This window comes from Taudactylus pleione, unplaced genomic scaffold (genome assembly GCF_031769625.1).
Source record: "Taudactylus pleione unplaced genomic scaffold, aTauple2 ptg000138l, whole genome shotgun sequence".
NCBI lineage: Eukaryota > Metazoa > Chordata > Amphibia > Anura > Myobatrachidae > Taudactylus > Taudactylus pleione.
The window spans coordinates 51,610-74,114 of record NW_028284540.1 but is presented as its reverse complement, the minus strand read 5'-3'; the positions used below and the strand labels follow the sequence as shown (position 1 = coordinate 74,114).

The 22,505-nt window shown below is 46.0% G+C and overlaps 1 pseudogene; it reads left to right on the top strand.

The window, feature by feature from the left end:
- The first annotated feature begins 648 nt into the window (after nt 1-648).
- Nucleotides 649-7,813, top strand: LOC148522811 (uncharacterized; annotated as a pseudogene).
- Nucleotides 7,814-22,505: the final 14,692 nt, after the last annotated feature.

The following is a 22,505-nucleotide window of genomic DNA, read 5'->3' as shown; positions in this document are numbered from 1 at the left end:
GGGAATTGGAGTAATCAGAGATATCACAGTGAGTAAAGACCAGGTCAAGTGATTGCCCACTCACATGGGAGTGCCCACTCACATGGGAGGGTGATGAGGTCCATTGGGCAAGACCAAAGGAAGAGGTGAGGGTAAGGAGTTTAGCAGCAGAGGATTCTGTGGGAATGTCAATAGGAATATTAAAATCACCTAGGATAATGGAGGGAATATCTGAGGAGAGAAAGTGAGGGAGCCAGGAAGCAAAGTTATCAAGAAATTTGGAGGGAGAGCCAGGGGGACGGTAAATGACAGCTACTCTGAGGTTTACTGATTGGAAGGGGTGAATAGCATGAACCTCAAATGTGGTGAATGTAAGGGATGGTTCAGAGGGTATTAGCTGGTGGAGTAATTGGCGGATAGAAGGACCCCAACACCACCCCCATGGTGACCCCGAGGCCGGGGGGTGTGGGAGAAGGTGAGGCCCCCAGAGGAGAGAGCAGCAGGAGAAGTGGTGTCAGAGGGTGAAATCCAGGTTTCAGTAATGGCTAGGAGATGTATGGAGTTGGAGATGAAAAGGTCATGAATGGGGACCAGTTTATTACAGACTGACCTGGCATTCCAGAGGGCACAGGATAGAGAGAGAGCATTTGTAGGGGAGATGTGAATAAGATGTGCCTGGACCAAATTACACATGCACCAAGAAATATGGGGGAATCACAAAAGTGGAAAATCTGGGATAACCTAGCCAGTGCTGTGAATCTGGCAGGAGACTACAACTGGTCAACAAATGAAGTGAAAAGGTGGTACGTTAATGAACTAAACAATGTTTTACCCAAACAAAAAATGTGATGAAAAAATTAACAAATCACATTCATAAACAGATGTAGCGACTTCAAATATTGGCTGAAACAGAAGCTCGCTGATAGGGCTAGGCATGCAGGTGGGACAGGTGGTGGTGGTGGGTGGTGGGCCCACCCCATTGTCGCTAGAGTTGATGGATTTGGAGGAGCTGGCACAGGGGTGTGTGCAGGTAGAGAAGGTGTTTGCGTGTCAAAATTTTAACAATAAAAACTGTACTCGACAAATGGTATTGTAAAAAAAACAAAAAAGCAACTATTGTTATTTTTTTCGTTACAGGCACAGAGGAGGAAAAGTCTGTTCCAGAGGTGAGCTCTGGCCGCAGCAGATTTGTTGGCTCCGCAGTGGAGGAACCAATGGATCCACCTGTGGACCCTGTGGAGGCCACTCCTGGGGCACCTCCCTCATAGCCCATGGCCCTCCTCACAGAACTAATTGGCTAAACAAACAACAATACTAAGATCCTGATGAGGATGGAGTCCACTCTGCTGCAGGTGGCGTATGCCCTGGATGCATCTGCTGCGGCCGATGCCAGGATCACTACTGCCCTGGAGCAGGCCATCCACCTGCCCATGTCAGAGCCACACTCCCTTCCTTTAGACCATCTAGGCCCACCACCTCTGGCACACCATCAGCCAGCACACTAAATATGCCTAGTCCTATGCCTAGTCCAGAGCCAATTCCATCTGGCTCTGGCCAGGCCAACCGTCGTGCCACCCGGCAATCGGCTCGTGGCCAGCCTCAAAATCAGCCCAAGCACGCCAAAAGAAGAAAATAGCACTGGCTAACTGTCCCAGATTCCCTTTCTGTGCTTGCCCCATATTTGATGGTCAACCCAACCTCCATCTCCTTCCTCCTGTTTAAATTTGTTTGTTTGTTTCTATTTTGTTTTTTCTATTTGCTTTTGTTTTTTAAAAACTATGATGTGAAATGGTTAAATTTATCAATTGTAATGCAATTAAAACCAAAAAAAAAAAAATTTGTCCGAAATTTAATTTACATCTGTCTAAATGTTACTCATTAAAACATTCATACTTATTAATCCAAGGGAAAAGTAAAAAATAAAAAAAAAATTAAAAAGCCAGAACAAACACTTTAAACATCGTAGAACAAATGAAAACTTAAGCAAAACCAGCACATTCAAACATGTGAACGTAAGTAAGCTAATCAACAGGTAATTAAACATTTTATTAGCAACAAGCTTGCCAATTATTAGGTGATTGGATTGTGCCTAAGAAATTGAAAAATCACTAGTAACATCGTTCCACTTGGTTAGCTACGAAACTACTATTGTCTTTGCGAGATCCCATACCCTACCACAATCTGAACGAGCAGGCACAATTAAAACCTGCCCACACAGTGACGTATCACTACTTCCACTCTTTAATGTCACTCGCAGCAGATAATAGATGTACGCCCTAAAAATGGCGTGACACGCCTGCATTTTACATCTCCACTCCCATCACCACCCACAAACGGACCATCCTGTCAATCTAGTTTCATACCTCCCTTTCTGCTCGCTGGCCGTATGAGCGAAGAAAAACTGCCCGCAAAGTTAAGGCCGAACATGCGCATAATGGCACGGACGCATGCGCGGTAGGAAACCATCGAATGCCTGCGAGCGGATGCATACGTCCGGGTCTGTATCAGGCCGACAGCCTGTAAAGTGTCAGATAAAGTGGAGAGAGATAAATTAACAACCAATCAGCATCTCTCTCCATAGCTTAATGAATAGTACCCTATAAATCTTTTATCAACTTGTTTCTTGAGGTAAGGACCGGCACCTTTTTTCATAGAAAAAAAAAGCACTGCGGAAGACTAGTAATACAAGGCGAAAGCCACCAGTTAGGCAAAAATTGTAGATAGCAGATAGAGGCATTAAACCAAGCAATTTTTTTTGTTCCTGATGTTGAATTCAGTAGTATTGGGAGAATCCGTTGTTTATTACCATTACTTTAATATTCTTCCCTGATAAACTTCTAGTTTGTTCCACTTTATAGAACGTACCCATGTGATTTCTTAGCATCTTGCAATAGCTTCATACATTCTAAAACTTGTTCTGAATGTTGTTCCCTCATGAGAAAATTGACAATCTTCATATTAATTCATCAGTATATTATCAGCCAGTTATATTGCAATTTGTTATTTCAATAAGCTGCGATATGGCTATCTTTTAGTTAAAGAACAAGTCCTCATATAGATTAATGATAATATCCTTAAATCCTTTATACTCCCCAAGACCAAGCTTTCATAATGCTGAAGCATATTTATCACATTACAGCCTACTGAAAAGCAAAAAAATAAATTAGGGAATACGCTGAGTGTCAATCTCTAGTCGATCCCTTCAGTAAAAATAATTGTATTTCTGTTATATTTTCTGGTTCCCCAGCCCATATACAATGACAATGTTCTTTTTGATGTAATAATACAAAATAAATACATTCAAATTTGATGAAATTTGGTTTTGCAAAGATTGCAGCCTACTTTCATAAAAGTCAAAAATGGAAAAGCTATTCACTCAAAGATAATTCACAGCAATACAGCACACATACTGTAGGCCTGATCAGGCTATCTTTCACCATATCAAACAAGAAGCTTAATAATGATTGCATCAAATTTGAATGAACAAGAAAAGGAAATTAGACTAGACGAGGGATGCCTAAGCCGGAGACTGTTTAAGAGTTCTACATTATTTGTGATGGGTAGCCTAAAGAAGCTGTTGCTAGGCAGATTCTAGTTTGTGAGGTATTTGGTTATCATTTAGGGTTAGCCAATTAAGGTAGTTAGGGGCGTGTACATTTAAGTTGTACTATTTAAGGAGGAATTTGAATAAGGTTCTGCCTCTTTTTCAGTTGGAAGCAGATAAGTCAAACCTGCATCGCTCTTGTATTACCTCAGGAGTTGTGCCAGCTTTTCTGTCCTCTACTGTTTAAGCCTCATTTTCCTTTATCACTTTTAGTAACCTTCTTGTTCATTTAATATTGTATCTTACATTTTTCTTTAGTTAATTTTATCCCAAACATCTTTTAAGCCCCCCTCCCCACACCCCCCCTGTCTGCTCTACTTCACCACTCCTTTTCCTTTTTATTCCTACAGATGCCCCGTCCCAAACGTTCAGCACCCCCTCCCCTCCGTTTAGCGGAAGCAGCCCGCCCACTCGCGGCCGCAGGCTATCGCCGGCCTGTGTTTTTGGTGGGCCCTCCTTCACCTGGGGAGCCCGCCGGAGTGCAACCCGTTTTTCAAGCAGAAGGTGAGGCAGCTCCCCATTTTCCCTTCTCCGGGCCCCTGCTGCCAGTGCGTGCGGCGGTGGTGCCTGGTGTCCCGGGCGCGCGCTCAAGTCGAGCGTGTGTTCCCGCGCCGGCGGAGGGAGGTGATGACCCCCCGCGAGTCGGGGATGGAGAATCCCCGGCAGCGGTAACGCCGCTGCTGGACTTACCTTCCGGCAGTCCTGGCATCCATCCCGGCTCGGGAGTCCTCCCTGGCAGCGCGGTGGACGCTGGGGCGGGAGCAGAGTCATGTGACGAGGCGCATGCCGGGGATAGGGAATCCCCGGCTGTGCAAATTATAAGTAATAAAGCGGCAAGTGGCGTGGGGACCCCTGGCCTCTCTGCGGAGGTCTCAGGGCCCTTGCCAGCCGCTACCTCTACAGGCGCCATTTTAGGGGCTGCGAGGGACAGCTCTGCAGCTCCTGGGATGGCTGAGCCTGTCAGATGCTTGAATAGGGTGCCACCTGCTGGTTCAGCTGGGTATTTGCAGGCCATGAGCACTGCAAGCTCATGGTCAGCAGGGTATAGTGTGCACCATCAGCCCACTGTTTTAAACTCGCATAATAATTTTGCGGGTTATGCTGTTAATACTTTGCCTGTTAATGCCCCTCTTTTTCAGGCCGTGCCTGCTGTCAGTACAGCTCGGCAGCCGTTTTCCCAGATGTCAGGGTCGCATGCGATCAGTTCGCAATAAGCTTCGGTGGTTTCCTCTCCACACGCCGTGCAAACCACTTGGTCATTAGGCGCGCACCATGTTTTTCCCCAGCATTCCGTTTTCCCCCCCATGACAGTTTCTTACCCCTCCTACACCCCCTCGGCCCCTACTTTTAGCCAAATTCCTTATGGTCAGCTGAGTCTTTTTGGGGCACAACTGCCACTTAGCCCATATGGCTCCTGGCACCCTGCTTACGCTTCACCCGTTTCCTGGTTGACAGCATACCCCTCGCCAAACACTCTGCAGCAGAATTTGCCTCAATCACCAGTAGTTTCCGCTCCTTATTTTAGCCTCGTTTCCATATTGAGTCAAACTGTTCCGGTTACTGCATCGCAGGCGCCTCCCATCCCTCCGACCCCACCTCCCCCTTCCCCTCCCCCAACACCAGTTGTTGAGTCAGTGTCATCCGTGGATGTTAACATGTCTTTTGCCACACCCGATGTTCTTCCTAGTGTTTCAGCAGCTGCTGCGGTATCAGAAGCGGTGGTGCGGAGAAAGAGGACCGTGTCTTGGGATGAAGTTACGGCATCAGGGAGCAAGACTGCGGGGACGGCAGGAGTTATATCGGAGGATTCGGAGCTTCCAGGCCCTTCAGGAACAGGTGAGCATACATCTGCACAGATTTCCAATGACAGTTATTCGTCCGATTCATCTACTAGCAGTGAGTCGTCGGGGTCCCCTAAACGCCCGCGGAAATTAGCAAAATTGATTGCGCATCGCATAGTCAAGAAAGCGGCAAAGAGCAAGGGTCCTCGGAAAACAGCTGCGCCTGCGGAAGTGCCACCATATTCTGATATGGTGCATTGCGCCAATACGGCTATTACGAGGGGTTTAAGGAAAAGAATACGGGAAAAGATAAGAAAGGGGAAATATATTGACATGTTTACTCTCACGGATGACATGAGACAGGATTGTGAGAAGGCCAAAAAGACAGGTGGCATTGGGGAGAATGCTTTTCGTAGTAGTCATCATTGGATGAGGGGTGTTTTAGTGTTTGCGGCTTGTTACCTTGAAACTAGGCCTGGAGAGCACATGAACATGCTTAAATACATTTATCTCGTTCACGATATGTTCTTGGCTTCTCGGGGTTATGTTTGGAGAGATTTGGTCATGCCTTTAGGGGTAAAAGACGTGGAAGTGTGGCTAGAGGTAACCCAAAATAATAAAAACCCATCAGAGAGTCAGTATAAGAAGCCGAGCGGAGTAGGGAAGGGCGGCTCAGGGTACACGGCAACAGGTAAATGTTTTGCCTTTAATGATGGGAAATGCACTAGAGGGTCGAATTGTCGTTTTCACCACTCATGTCGCAATTGTGGGGGAGGACACCCAGCCAAGGATTGCAAGGGCGGGGGTGGTGCTTCCCATTCGGAGCAGCGGGAGAGCGCTGGGGCTAATAAATAGGGCGCCAACACCCATTATTTTGAAAGAACTTAGTAAGTGGTTGGCGCGTTATCCTTTGCGGGATGATGCTGAGTTTTTGTTTGAAGGTTTTCATTTAGGTTTTCGTTTACCCATTTCCGTTGCCTTTCAAGTAGTTGCTCGCAGAAATCTCAGGTCGGCGAGGGAGTTACCGCTGGTGGTGCGGCAGAAAGTGGATACGGAGGTTCAATTAGGACGTATGTGCGGTCCTTTTGATACAGAACCCCTGCCGGGTTTGTGCATTTCCCCCCTGGGGGTGGTGCCCAAGAAAGTACCCGGCAAATTCCGTTTAATCCAACATCTGTCTCACCCACGCGGGGGCTCTGTCAACGACGCCATTCCAGAGGAGCTTTGCAGGGTGTGGTATCAGTTGTTTGACGACGCACTATGTTTGATTCGCAGTTTTGGCCATGGGGCGTTGATGACAAAGTTAGATATCGAGTCGGCTTTTCGACTACTGCCACTACACCCCGATTCCATGCGTTATATGGGTTTTAAGTTGGAGGGTAAGTTCTACGTGGATAAATGTCTGCCCATGGGGTGTTCTGTTTCTTGTGCCTATTTTGAGAAATTCAGCACTTTCCTTCACTGGTGCATTGTCGTGGGCACAGGTCATCATGGTGTTGCCCATTATCTAGACGATTTTCTCTTTATAGGTCCAGGAAACTGCAAGATTTGTCAAGAAATTTTGTTTTCAGCCAGCTCGTTGTTTCATGTTTTGGGGGTTCCAGTTGCTCAGGAAAAGACAGAGGGCCCCACTTCTTGTTTGTCCTATTTGGGTATCGAAGTCGATACCAGGGCAGGATGCTGCCGCCTCCCGGCAGATAAGGTCCAGAAGCTTTTGGAGCAAATAGAGGAATGTTTGCAGCTAGATAGGTTCCGGTTGAAGCAGGTGCAATCCCTTTTAGGCTTTTTTAACTTTGCTTGCTGAATTATTCCTGTGGGGTGGATTTTTTGCCGTAAGCTTGAGAAATCAATGGCAGGTGTGCTAAAGCCGCATCATACCATTCGCCTCTCTACTGAAATAAAGGATGATCTGCGAGTGTGGTTTTTCTTTTTGTCAAATTTTAACCGGGAACTCATATGGCCTTCTTCTAGGGTTCTTAATTCCACTTTGCAATTATTTACTGATGCGGCTGGTTCTATGGGTTTCGGAGCATTTTTTCAAGGGGAATGGTGTGTGGCGCGTTGGCCGCTGTCATGGGTTGCACGGGGTTTCACAGCCAATCTGTTGTTGCTGGAGTTATTTCCAATAATTGTGGCTGTGGAGCTTTGGGCTACCAGATTGGTGAATCAGAGCATCGTATTTCGATGTGACAATTTGGGGGTAGTACACGCTGTTAACAATCAGCGCTCATCTTCCCCTGAGGCTTTGAGGCTTCTGAGGCATTTGATGCTGAGGTGTTTGCAGTTTAACATAAATTTTTCAGCAGAACACGTACCAGGGGTGGAGAATGACATACCGGATGCTTTGTCACGTTTCCATTTTTCTAGGTTTCGCATTTTGGTACCTGGGGCTGCCCCTATTGGCTTAACATGTCCTCCTTGTGTCTGGCAGATTATCGAGCAGGCATAGCTGGACTGGCGCGTAAATCCTTGGCACCATCTACATTACGGGCATACACATCTGCGTGGCAGGACTGGGAGGCTTACAGGGTTAAGTATGGGGATGCGGGTAAGTCACAGGAGGATTGCTTGTTAGCGTTTGTTTGGGGTCACTACGAAAGGGGTAGATCTAGGGCAGCCATGGCTGCTGCGTTAGCCGGCATTTCCTTTTACTCTAAGTTTTACAAGAGACCTGATCCCACCAAGACATTTGTGCTATCTAGGGCTCTAAAAGGTTGGGCCAGAGATAGACCTGTTTCTGCGGATGACCGCAGGCCCATTGATTTAAGGTTGCTTCAGGACCTTATGTCGATATTGCCATCGGTGGCTGCGAATGATTTTGAAGCCTTGCTTTTCCGGTGTGCTTTTTCATTTGCTTTTTTCGGGGCCTTTCGGGTCAGCGAGCTGGTGGCAGTTAATAAATGTTCGGAGGTCACCGGATTGCTGTCCAGAAACGTGCTGATTAAAAAAGAATCAGTTTTGTGTAAAATTCCCCATTCTAAAACGGATCAGACTGGCCGTGGGAAGTGGGTTTCCCTTAAATCTCATGCCATACCCGACATCTGCCCTTTGCGCCTCGGGGGCCTTTACAGTCAAGCGAAGCCGGCGGGGGGATGCCAATTTTTAGTTCATGTAGATTCTTCCCCTCTTACGAAATTTCAGTTTGCGGCGGTTTTTAGGAAATGTTTGCTTGCGTTGGGCTTGAAGAGTGAGGACTATGGTACTCACTCGTTTCGCATCGGCGCTGCCTCATGCGCTGCGGCTGAAGGAATGCCAGTGGCTGCTATTCAGCAGATGGGGAGGTGGAAATCAGCTGCTTTTAAAAGTTATGTTCGTTGCGATAAGTTGTGATGTTGCGTCTGTTGCGCCAACCCAGAAACGCTGCTTACCCAAAACTGGGGGTGTGAAGGGATTTTTTTAATTTTTCCTCCGCGGGGGCCTTAATTACAATTGGCTATACAAGTGGTCCACGGGAGGTTTTTTAAGTTTTCTCCTTCGCCTGGGTTTATGTACTAACATTGTATGTCGCATGTGTTTACGTTTACATTGGTTTTGGGTTCACAAGTACATTATCTGACGGTTAGGTGTTTTCTTTTTCAGAATCCACGGGCTCTGCGGAGCAAGTATGGCTGGTGGGCCATTCCTATATGTTTTGGGCTGAAAGACACCCCCTAGCTAAAAGAGCGGGTATGCTAAAGGGAGGCCGCACAGTGAGATGGTTAGGAGTTCGAGGATTGCATTGGGATTCCCTTTTGGGTCTGCTTTTTGACCATGAGAAGCAATGGGGCCATCCTGATTGGTTGATTATACATTTCGGAGGTAATGATGTAGGTCAGATCAAAGGCATCGAGTTGATACTGAGAGTCAGAGAGGATTTGGATAGGGTGTTGTCCCATTGGCCGGGGGTACATTTAGCATGGTCAGAAATTGTACCCCGTTTTAATTGGAGAGGGTCTGTAGATGTGGTTGCTTTGAACAAAGCCAGAAAGAAGATAAATATTGCAGTGGCTAAGTTGGTGTCGGCTGCAGGGGGTGTTGTAATCAGGCACCCTCTTTTGGTTCTGGAGAATGCCCACTATTTTAGGTCAGATGGGGTACATTTATCACCTTTGGGGATGGGAATTTTTCTTAAAGGTATTTTTTCTGTTTTTGATTAGCTTTTTTGTTGTTGGGTGGCAGGCTGTGGTTCATGGAACCTGGCGTGGCGGGAAGGCGCTACTAACCAGCGGCCACATGTGGCGTAAGCGGTCATTGTGAAGTACTTGCCCTTTTGAAGGACGGCGAGTGGGTCCTACCTATGTGGGTTGGACAATCGGGCACTATTCTTTGCGGAAGTGTCCGGACTGTGCCAAAGTAAGGGGCGGTGAGACTTGCACAGCACAGGTTATGCATTTTTGAGAGGTGGGGGCGTTTTAATCATCCCCCAGTTTTTTGTAGTAAGATTTATATGGGCTAGAGCTAGGTAGTGGTAGCGTCTTCTTTTGCCACCCCTTTTTTAATTAAATTTGCAATTTAGTAAATAAAACCAATTCTAATTCGACCTAAGCTATTGTTGTCTGTGTGGTTATTTCATTTAGAAGTTAAGCTTAGCATAAGAGGTTATTATGTTTTATCACAATATATGTATGAACGCCTTATAGTCATTTAGAGCAATGCATTAAAAAATATCAGAGCTATGCCTGTGTAATGAATCAACACCATAATGGTTACTCTGTCTTGATAGGTGGCAGCATAGCCCACAAGTGCAATTGGCTGCAGGTAATAGCTACTGTATCAGGGCTGATGAGCAACAGTTAACTGCAGACAGTTCTGCTGTAACAGCGGTTAGGGCTGAGGAGCAACATCTGATTACAACATATACATACATACCTTGTACATACCTTGCACTTTTAAGCTGGTCAACCAGCCAAATACTTGGGCTGTCTCAAAGGTCACTATAACTTTCCTTATGTTTTGGGATCTCACTGTCACACTATTTCCCTGTCTCTCTCCAGGGGCTGTCTCTGTTCCCAGTTTTTAGATGGAATGATAAGATAATACATTGGTTTATTGCTTCTAAGCCTTAATAACCTTGTATAGGTTACTTACTTAAACTAATAAATAATGACACAGACAACAAGAGCTTGGCTAAAAGGTCACAGCTTTTATTTATAATTAATTAATTAACCTAACCAGGGTGGCAAGAGACGCTGCAGACTTCACCTCACTCAAACACTCGAGGAACGACTGACACGTCCCCCCTCCAGACGCACTAACGATGCGAGGGTCTCACTTCCCCCCTGGGCCAATTCGAGGCGTGTATGCACAGAAAAGCACCCGGGTCCCCCCGCACAGAGAAGGCCAAAAATTCGCCAGGTTCCTCGGGGGCAAGTGCCCCCACAAAGTTATCTTAAGCCACTGAGCTGCAGCGTACTCCCACCAAAGCCAGACTCCAAAGGAAACTGGCCCGCCACCCAAAACGACCGAGCCTCAGAAACACCAATCCTTATTGCCACAAAGACCAAGGCCAATTAAGATGCCTACCGACCAGATGGAAACTTCCAAGCTGAATTGCCAACGAAAAGCTATGACACAGAACCAAGTTACCCAGTGACACCGCATAACTGGTTACTGACACATTCACCCTAGACTTGCCCTGACCAACACCATACTTGCGTACCACTATCAAAGTCAAAACGCGGTACCATTTTGACCATACACTCCTCCCATCCGCCTTTATTCCAATAATACTCTCACCATTAACAATCGACTCCACCTTTTCAACTACATCATGTCACTGATCTCGACAGTAAACACCACTCACCAAGCATGCCCAATGCGACCACCAAGGATCAAGCACGATACTTGAAACTAAACCACGCATACCCTTCTACAACCTGTCACCCATAAAACAACAAAACTGCTGCATATCCAAACCATGTCACTCCAGCCCAAAATTATAAGTGGCCCACAAGCCCACCATGCTGTCAACTGCAGCAATTCCAGTGAGAACAACATTCCATACCATGAGTACCTCACCAAGCCAAACCATCCCGACACAACTTTGAGAAGAACACATAGCAACTACCTAGCAAGGATGCATTGGAGGGGAAAAAGGTAACCCGAGTGAAGAGGAAAAAACTAAAAAACCTACCCGTGAACCAAATTGGGTCAGAGCAAGGCTCCCGGGAGGAAAAATTTTAAAATCCCTTCACAACCCCCCAATTGTCGAATGCTAGTAGTTCCACGATTGGCTGGTAAACAATGTTTCAGGTTGGCGCCAGGTGTGCAACTACTACTTGTCTTAACTTATAAGTCTCGTAGTTATCTGACTTACAACTTCCTGAAATCTGCATGTACCCGGGAGATGCCCCCTTAACGCTGCGCCAAATAGCTGCCCCAATTTTAAAGAAATGAGTACTAACAGCTGAATCATACGAAACTTACCCAACCAAACCCCGTCCAAACCGTAGCAAACTAAAATTTGTAAAGCATGATAAGGTTGGGATGTAATACACCAGTACTTCCAACCAGCAGGGCTCCTCCACATAATGCACCCAAGGACATACCGGGCAAATAACCTCAGGATGTTGAGAAAGAAAACTATCCACCTTATACAGGAGACACCCAGAGATTGATTAAATTGGATATGCGATAATCATATGATGCATGTATACAGAAGGCCCCCATACCTGCACTACCCTGTATAATACGTGACAGTCTCATGTTACCCCGTGATCCAAAGACAAAATATTTAAACAAAAAACACTGACTATAAAGATGCCTTATTAACAGCTACCAACTCTCTCCATCTAAAAAAGCCTTAAAAATTTTGCTGCCAAAAGGTACAAATGAAAAGAGGCCTCAATCCTGCCAGAACCACCTGACCCCTAACACAAGCAACACTTTAACAACTATATGACATTAGGCCACCGGAGGATGTCGCAAACGGGGAACCCCTTCATCCAACTTGTACTAGCTTATCAACCATAATTGAATGGATTGGGTCATGACTACTTCCAATCTCACAAAAGAATGAGATTCCCATTGGAGCCGCAACCAGATGGCCCTTGGACCTACCCTACAAATAAATGGTTCCAAACAAAAGCCTTACCCTCTGTAGATGACTGATCACTATAAGCTCATCAAGCCTGCCTTTGCAGTGTCATTGTGCCGAGAGACCGCAGTGCCAACTGTATGTTAAAATCTAAAACTTCAACACCGAACCGCGCCAAAATAAATGACACAGCAACACAAATGAAAATTGACGACTGTCTTTGGCTGTTGGTGGCATGAACTAAACCCAATTTTGTCACCAGAAATTAACAAGACAACGACTCCGTTGCACGGACCAGAGAACATGGTCATGACAATTGGGAACAGCTCGAAACAGCAACAAATAACTCGTCAGACCTACCTCACACTAAAATGGAATCCCAGAATCTGCGCATAAAAAAACATAAAATTAGGAGCCAAAAACCCGGACGAGCCAGCTGCACTGGTGAACAGTTGCCTGCATAATTCGCCGTGAGGGCCAAGGCCAAAAGCTGCTGCCCTTAAATTGAACCAGAAAAACCATCCCTACTACGGAGTGCCTCATTGCCCTCCACTTATAACAGACATGATGATAAGGCTGGCTCTCCCCAGCATTGGCTCGTTCCCCGTCCTAGATACAAATCAAACCATGTAAAGATATAGAAAGCTAAATTAAATGATCCAATAAACCAACAACCCAGGCTAACTACGGATTGTGCCAACTGATTACTTCACCCACAATGTGACCATGCAACTGGACAAACTAGCCACTAACAAATGACCTCCTGTTATCACGACCAAATCGATCCCTAACTATAAACCATAAACATGACCAACCATCATTTCATATGTAACTGGAACCCCCGAAAAAGGAGCCTGAGAAGAAAAGAGGAGGTCCGAACCGACGTCACTCCTTCCTGAACCTATGAAGAGAAAGTCTACCAGATAATGCGCTACAACAACCCGTCCATTGCCGGCATGATCACACCATTGTATAAGAATCTGTATTTCTCCAAATAGGTACGGGAAACCGCACAGCCCAAAGTAAAACATTATTATACCCAAAACATCTAAAAAACACTGAAAACCACCATGAATGGCACGGCCTTGTATTGCAGACCACAAAATAAAAGCCCACCTAAAATCAAACGTGACCATCAAAGCACCGTAACCTAAACTGCCTACTACAACTAAAATTCGACAAGATGGAGAAACTGTTCTGAAGGACCTATGAATATGACATAATTAACTGAACTATAATGCCTAGGAGAAATGCTGCACTAACTGGAAACTAACATGCCACCTGTGTGGGAAATACCCCACTGGAGAGGTACAGAGATCCTGCAAGGGGGCACGAGGAAAAGGAACCTCCAACCACCCCGCAACATCTCCGCTACAAAACTCAGTAATAAACCCCCGACAGAGCGTAAGCTACCGGGTGCCCTGATCAGCAGAGACTCAACTAACGACCAAAAGTAAGCCGAATGTAAATACTGCAAACCAACAAATTTCTACCAACAGGTTATCTATAACCACAGAAAAAAGAAGCCAAACAATGGGGACTAAGCCTTAACTGGCTTCCTTGGAGCTGACCCCTAAATCGGGAGCTAAGCCCAGCTTAACGTAGGCAATCCTAGGCCCGGAGCTCGCCCCTGCAGAGGCAACAGGAGGGTCAATCAACAGCCCAATGCCCGAGAGCATCGGAAATCATAACAGGCAAACATCCTCTTCCTGCCACCTCCACATACTAGGTCCACCAACAGAATAAGCTCAGGGGGCGACACAGTGACCAAGAGTCGACGCCACTGCTACCAAACCTAAATCTTTTTTAACTCCCAAAAAGCATACCAATCAACCGTTGTAGTACCACCCGAAATCGGCAACAAACTACCTCCAATGTCAAATATGAACCAGACAAACATGTAACGCACCAAACAGATGTATCAATAAAATACCCACACTTTTAAACCCGCTCACCCAATAACATTAGGTGGATATAAGCCTGCATTTAAACCAATTATTATAGTAAAAAAACTAAAAAAATTAAACATTTCACCTCACCCACAATACTTGTCTTCTTAGCCCGAATCCCGCTACCACATCATATAAGTGATTGAGCCAAATTGTACAAATTTATTTTTGCGGCTCTTTCCTCGCTGAAGCGCAAACCACGCAGAAAAACTGATTTCGCACAATGTAAAGTTTCGTTTATGCTAACCCCTGTATCATGGGCCATCATCCTTCCTATCCTTATCACCTAACCTCTTAAATAAATACCTCACAACCTATCTGGTATTTTTCGTTTCCGTGCCAGGTGATGGAAATTGAGAGTAAAAATTAAATGAGCAAAATTGTGAAACATTCATTCTCACCAGAACCATGTTGTCCCAAATCTTCTCCACAAAGATTACAAGCGTATGATCCACCGGCTCAACTTCCAGGGCTGCCTTGAAGTGTACAGAATCATCTGCAGATCGGGTCACTGAGTCTTCTCTCAACACTCCTCCCGCAAAACGCAACCCTGTAATCTGCCGCACAAGTCACCGAATCTTCTCTCAAAAAATCCTCCCGTAATCACAGAAACCTGCAACTACAGGAGGCAGGTGAGCAAAAGCAAAGGAGGCAACACAGTGGGAGCGTGGATGAACGGTAAATAGGTGGGGGCCGGGCTGAATTGGGCGGGGAGGGTGACAAGAGGAGAGAGGGGAGGGGTGGGGGGGTTGAGGACAAAGTAAAAAGGGAAAAGAGAAAAATAGGAGGGTGTAGGACGGGGAGAGCAAGCAAAAACTGAAAACTGGAAATTGGGAGGGGAAAGAGAAAAACTTTTGCTCCAGGGGGGGGGGGGGTGACATGGCATGCGGGGGAGGAAGGGCATAAAGGGGATATGCATAACCAAGGCTGTGTGGGAAAACTATGTAACATGCGGGGAAACAAACAAGGGGGGCAGGGTGCAGGACATTACGTGCACTGCTCGCAAAATGGCCGCTGTGGAGTTAAAATGGCCGCTGGGCCTGCCGTAACGGCCAGGCGCTGGGACCAAGGAGGGATGGTGGAAGACCTAGTCTCACCATCCTGGTAAATACCCGATGGCGCTAGCCACCGGAGGAGGCAGGGATGGGTGTCCTATAGAGCGCAGCCCCAGGTGGAACAAGGGAAGGTGAGGGAGGAGGCGCCTGGTGGGAGACTCGGAAGTGAGAGCTGCTGCTGATGCTCGGGAGGTTGATATGATGGGGCTGCAGAGTAACTAGACCACACAGCCCCAGTAGGGGGACAATTGGAGGAGAGGGAGGAGGCACCCAACAGAAGCCGCGGCAGCGGGAGCGACCACATGATGCCCGGGGGTATAATATGATGGGGCTGCAGAGTCAGAAGACCACGCAGCCCCGGGGGGACTAGAGGAGGTGAGTGAGGAGTACAACGGGCTGCAAGTGGGGGGAGGGGGAGCGTGGCAGGGGAGCAGGGGATGAAAGGGAATACAATGAGATGAATTACAAAGGAGAAGAAAGGAAGGACATGGTAAAAGTTGAAATAAAAAATGTGTAGCCTGTCTGAAAGGCAAACTACTCAGCCTGATACTGGTCTAAAGATCCATAACCAAAGAGGCCGTCATCATGCAAATGAGCCAATATATACTGATAAACTGACCACTCCCTCAAGCAATGTCATTGGCTCTACCAAACATCTGACCAGCCAGCACTATAATTTGCCCAGCAACAGTAATCATACAATATTCTCACGGTTATCCAGCCTTGGCCTACTATAAGGTGAAAGTTGGTAACACTTACAGTATTTACCTACTTCTGTGACAAAAGCCATATTTTACATAAATTTATGCAGAAACTACAGATTTATATATTGTTCCTATGTATTAATAGCACAATGCAGGAGATTTCAGATCGCAGTCCCCATTATTTTCAATGGGAACTACTATGTACTAGACTCCAAAAAGCAAAGCTTTTCGGAGTTTAGCACTGGTAGTTTGCACTGTCTGATGAAAAATTTGAAAAATGGTTAGGTTTATGGAGTACTCTAGTTGGTCAGACAAGTTGGACAGACGTTGGATTGTTGGTTAGTTAGTTAAAGTAAAAAATAAAGTCTTACTATGCAGAGGAATAGTTTCAATCAGTGGCAGATTTTATCTAGGGGCTGCGAGGCTGCAGCCCCCCCAGTAAAATCAGCCACTTCAGTGAGAAAGTGCAGTCCGTGACTACACTGGCTTCACTGTGACTGGAGGTGGCTTCCCATTGGAAGTGCCACCTGCCAGTCACACTGAAGACAGGCAGCCCCAAGGGGAGGTGTCTCCTTCCCCTGGGACTGCCAGTCCGGGATGCAATCAGCAGAGAGTGACTTCCAGTGGAAGCCGCTGCTCTGCCTTTCGGGCAGCCCTACAGGGCTTCTCAGGGCTGCAAACAATGCAGCCACGAGACGCTAGTGTTATGTTCATGCGTGGCGCCATCGCCACTTATGCGCATGCGGCTGTCCTCTGTTAAGAGGGCAGGAGCCGCTGCTGGTTTAAATAACAGCTCTGCCTTGTTAAGAGATTTGTATTGTAGATATTTGTCTCTGATATTTGCTTTCCTGCTAGAGGATCCTTTCAGTATCACTCAATTTGTACAAAAGCAGGTGATGATTAACATTTTATAATTATTCATTATAAAGGTCTGTCCCTGCATCCTCATACACTAGTATAGGAACCTAAGTTCGTCAAGCTCAAAAAATATATATTATCATAGCTTGACTGCGGGACCATTCGCCATCTTCAGTTGGTGTTTACTCCTGCACCACCACTACTTCCCTATGGGAAGGTGACCTAGTTTGCCTAGGATCCCTTCACCTCTGTCCGGCTGCATCCGCCGAATGCCGGGGCTTTGTGCGCCAGCGTGAAGCCCTATTCGTACATGCGCTCTAGCACTGCCGAGTCAGACTTAGCAGTGCTAAGTTTCACTGCTCCGAAAGGAGCAGTGAAGGGGGTCATGGAGACAGCTGATTTTTGGATCAGCTATCTCCACACCGGAACAATGTTGAATTGCTCCAGTGAATATGTGTCCAGCTGTCAGGAATCTGGGTTATGTTTGTGTGGGCACACGGTCTGGGACCACTGGGCAGTATTGGAGCAGCTGACATGATTGATGACTGTGTATGTGGTGCTTAAACTGTAGAGTAAATAGAGAAGTCCTTTAATAGAGTAACCAGACGTGAACTGGAAGATAACCAGACATGGACCAGTATTGGAGCCAGACTGGAACTGGGAGGTGACTGGACTGGGACTGGTACTGAAGCTGGACTGGAACCGGGAGATGACTGAACTGGAACTGGTATACTGGATGCCGGGCATGGTACTGGCTATGCACGGATGCTGGGCAGGGACCAGCTAGGCTTGGATGCCAGGCTGGGACTGGTAATACCTCTGACTGGGCTGGGACTGGTAACGCATAACACTGGAGCTGGGTTTAATAGTGCTGCCTGGCAGATTAGAGCAGCTGGAAACAGTAGTGCTGCAGAGCAGGTCAATGATGGAAGCAGGATAAACCTGGCTGGGACAGATATTGATGGATACAGTAGTGCAGCAGCGTAGGACAGAGCTGGAAGCAGGATTAAATAGGTGGGGACTGGTATTGCTGGCAGAAATAGTGCTGCAGAGCAGGTCAGAGCTGGAAGAAGGATTAACCAGGCTGGGACTGGTATTGCTGGGAGCAGTAGTGCTGCAGAGCAGGTCAGACCTGGAAGCAGGAGTAACCAGGCTGGGAGTCTTCTGCATATTTTGAAGGCAGCAGGCTGAGTGATTAGCTAGCTACTCAGGTGGACAACACAATTAGTAGACTCTTAGAAGCTCTATAATGCAGACACCAGAGCAGATCTGTGGAATGTGAGCCTAGCTAGTAGGATCATAGGCGTAACTAGGAATAATTGCAGCTTGGAGAGATGAAGCTAACAGCAGAGCTGACACCTAGGAACCAAATAGCTGTAGCTTGTAAAGCTGAAACCCAGCAGTACTAGATTACAAGGATCGTAGGATATGACTTGTTGATCTGGCAATGTGCTGGAGAAGAGTTTAAATAGGCTGACCTGGGAATGGATAGGGTACAGAGATCATGTGGAGAATTGCATGAGCCAAATTGGTGCAGGAATGATCATATGACCACAGTCAAGATGGCTGAGCACATACTGTTGGGCCTAGTCACACAGTCTAACTGGAACCAGAGGCATTGCAGGGAATGACATGCATCCAGGAGACATGGCATGCACAGAGGACCATAAGACAAACCAGGATGCCACATTAGCAAGGTTTATCTGATCCAGAGGAGCGGAATGTGACACCACCGCTGCTACTTGCAGCGAGTTGGATACTTAACTATCGGGGGGCTGTCCAGCCCTTGACAATTAACATGATGAATGGACACCATGTCTCCACACTTATGACCAAGGGAGAATGCTCCTCACTGTTCTTCAGTCACAACTATTACTAGCGACAGAGATTTACAGTAGACCTCTCATGATCCTGCTATCTCTAAGGGCTCTATTTATTAACATTTTTTTACTAAAATAAAGTGAAAAAAGGTGTTTTCACACCCTTTTCACATTATTTTAGTTTCACCTAAATTTACTGAAGGGCAATTGTAGTAGATTTCGTAAAATTCTACTCCAACCCCTAATTATCACATATTTTTAGTAAGCAGATCGCATTTCTCATAATTGTTATGGGAAATGCAATCTGCATGGTATTTACTAAAAATAAATTTTGAAAAAATGCTGGGGGAAGCCCTGTGATAATAACTCCACCTGGAGGTGGCGTTATCCAGGGTCTCCCCTGGTTACCGGACTCCTGCTCTGCTCTAACATCAGCTGTGTGATCTAAACAGACCACAAGCTAATCACTGCTAGAAAAAAAAAACTTACCTGTATCCAGGGACCGGAGATCGGGGCTCTGGTGATGTCCTCCGTGGCTCAGGTAAGCTGGTTTCCCATCCTGCACTGTGACCCGGTCAGCTGCTGCATAGAACAGCTGACCAGGTCACAGTGCAGGATGGGAGATCAGCTGATCGGAGCCACGGAGGACATCACCGGAGCACCGATTCTTCCTCTGATTCTTCTCAACTCAAATACGTGCAAAAGAAACAAATGTATATATGTTTTTCTTCTGTTTTTTTAAAGAGAAGTTCAAATATATCCTCTTTATACACCCAGTATACCGGCGGAGAATAATCAGCATACCATAACTCACACTTCTAAATGTACCGGTAGTGTACAGCATATCAAGGTATTTATACCACCAGGAAATAACTGCCACAAGTGACCCGTATATAGAATAACCCCAGAGGTACTGTAAGTATGACGTACTGCACTCACTATAAGTGCAGTAATTTTCCAACACATAAAGGTTTCTTTAAACCTGCATACAAAATCCAACAACGAAGGGCGTACCCTACTCACGATGAATGAGTAGGGTACACTCATTCGTCCATTTTTGCTGTCGTTGGCAAATCAGCTGCGTTCGGCCGCGATCGGCCAATTTGCGGCCGATTTTGGCAACGACAGCAAAAAAACTGCCTTTTTTGCTTAAAAACAGGAGAAACTTTTCTCCAGCCTAGGGCAGGTGAAAAAAATGTGCAAAATCCCTATTTTTGGGTAAAAATGTGGGGATTTCTTACAGAACCCTTTGGACAGTCCCCCTAATGATACTTTAGCAGAAAAAACAATTGTAATTTGCGTACTTTGGTGAAAAACGACCGCTAAATTTTGGTTACATTTTTTTTTTTCATGAAAAATACGTTTAACGTATTGGGTCTGGTATTTCAGAGGGCCATAAGGATACGCCAAGTGTTTTAAACATCACACGTGGCTGGCGCAGGTGGTTTTTTTTAAACCGCTAAAAAAAGCCTGCGCCAGCCAGGTGCAATGTTTAAAACACTTGGCGCATCTTTATGGCCCTCCGAAATACTAGCCCCAATACATTAAACGCATTATTCACACACAAAAAAACATTTTGACCGAGAATATCAGCTGTCGTTTTTGGACAAAGTATGTAATTTCCGAATTTTTTTTTTGCTAAAGTATCATTAGGGGGCTGTCCAAAAGGTCCTGTAAAAAATGCCCAGATTTATACCCAAAAATAGGGATTTTGCACATTTTCCCCTTTTTTTAAAATGGAGAAATGTTTTCTCCATTTTAACATGAAAAATCGGTGAGAAATTATCGCCGAAAAATTGGCGTTAATAGCACCACTAATTGAATACAGCCCAGTCGGAAAAGAATCACCCAAGTGGATAATCTAAACAAGAAACTTTATTAAACAAAATCCCAGACAAAACGGGATGTCCACACGGATAAATAAGACTACTCAGGGTCTAATATAAGCCTCAATGTCCAATATGCAGAAAACAAAGGCTGTTCACACTCCTAGCTGACCAGCTACTGTAGGAGTGTGAACAGCCTTTTTTTTCCTCCTATGGATTTTAGGTATTATGGATTAATTATTGTATCTTTATGAAAGGAATTGTTTTCTTGTTTTATACATATGTTTGCTCTTTTAAATGCGGATTGTAGTAAATAGAGCCTTAACCCTTTAACAAAGGAATCAATCATCACCACTCTTCCTTCTGGGAAAAGCTACAGTACTTGATCTAGAGAAGTGTGTTAAGCAAAATATTGTACTATTAAGTGTGTGAAAAAATGTGCACTATTGATTGCTGTGAAAATCCACAAGGTAAGGGTGATTGAAATGGCTCTAATACTGGTGCAACACTACAGAGAAAAAGAAAATAATACAGTCACAGTTGGTAAAGACCTATACATGAGTTGTCCAATTGCTTTTACCCCCAAAATATAGCAATAGGTGTGTATCTCTCACCTCGTTTATTAATTTTTTGCTTACATTTCTTACAGAAAGTTAGAACATCCAGTAGTACTTTAATAGGGCTTTACAGAAGCTCAATAAACAGAGTTCTGCAGCTTTGATAACATGTACTTATAGCGGCTTCTCTGAATTACGTAACAGAAGGGATCCTGCATAAACAGGAGGTTTATCTGCTATATGTGGCAAGCAGGAATGAGTAAGGCAGTGTTTCCCAAACTCATTCCTCATGGAGCACTGACAGTGCATGTTTTCCAGATCTGTTCATAGAATCACAAGTGAAATAATAAGCTCCACATGTGGATTTTTTAAAATGTGTCAGCAAGTAATGAATGCACCTGTGAACCAACTTGGAAAAATGGAAACCTTACACTCAGGGCCGGCGCTAGGCTCTGCTGCGCCCAGCGCCGTCCTGTGTTGCCACCCCTTCCCTCTTCCGCTCCCTCCCCCTGAGATTAAATATTCCCATAGCGCTGGGAGGTGGGCGTTTCCTGCGCCCTCCGGAAACAGTAGCACTCCGGGCGACGGACCGGTTTGCCCGTACCTGGAGCCGCTACTGCTTACACTGTTCATTCTTCCTGAGGAATGAGATTGGGAAACATTGTAGTTATAAGCTATTACCTTCACTTCCGATGGAAACTGCAAATGTAACGTTAAAAAGCAATGCACTTCAGCACTGTCTCTTCTCTAGGCACTAGGACCTAGAGTCAGCAGGGAGGTACTACCTCCGACCTGATGGGCTACTGCACATGTGCAGACTGCAACCATTTACTGTATAGACCAATGCAGTACTGTGCAGAAGCACAGTACATAACTCCTATTGGTGAGACACCTAATACCTGCATTTACCACTAGTGTGCTACCTCTAGTTACTGCTGGTAACCCCTGCACTATCACCAGGGGTGCCAAGAGGGGGGGGTGAGCGGGTACTATTGGGATCTGGTGCCGTAGCCCCTCCCTCCTACCTCACAGCAGCTCAGCACATGTTGCTATGTGCTGGGCTGCAGTGGGAGACTGCTCGAGGGTGCTGAGTAGCAGCAGCAGCAGTTTCCTATCTATGCCTGTGGGGGGGAGCAATCACAACGATCGCGCCCCCTCCTAGCTTTGAGCTGGGCTGAGGGGCTCACAGCGCAACATTTTTTTTTTCCTTAAGAGGGCGTGGCCACACCACCCTGCAAATAGGCCACGCCCCTTCCACCCAGGCCCTTCGCAGCTGTCAGCGCCCCTGATTATCGCTACTGTGTTCTGTTACTTTTTTACCTGCTCTTTACCAAAAAAACATAGCATCCTGGTTAAG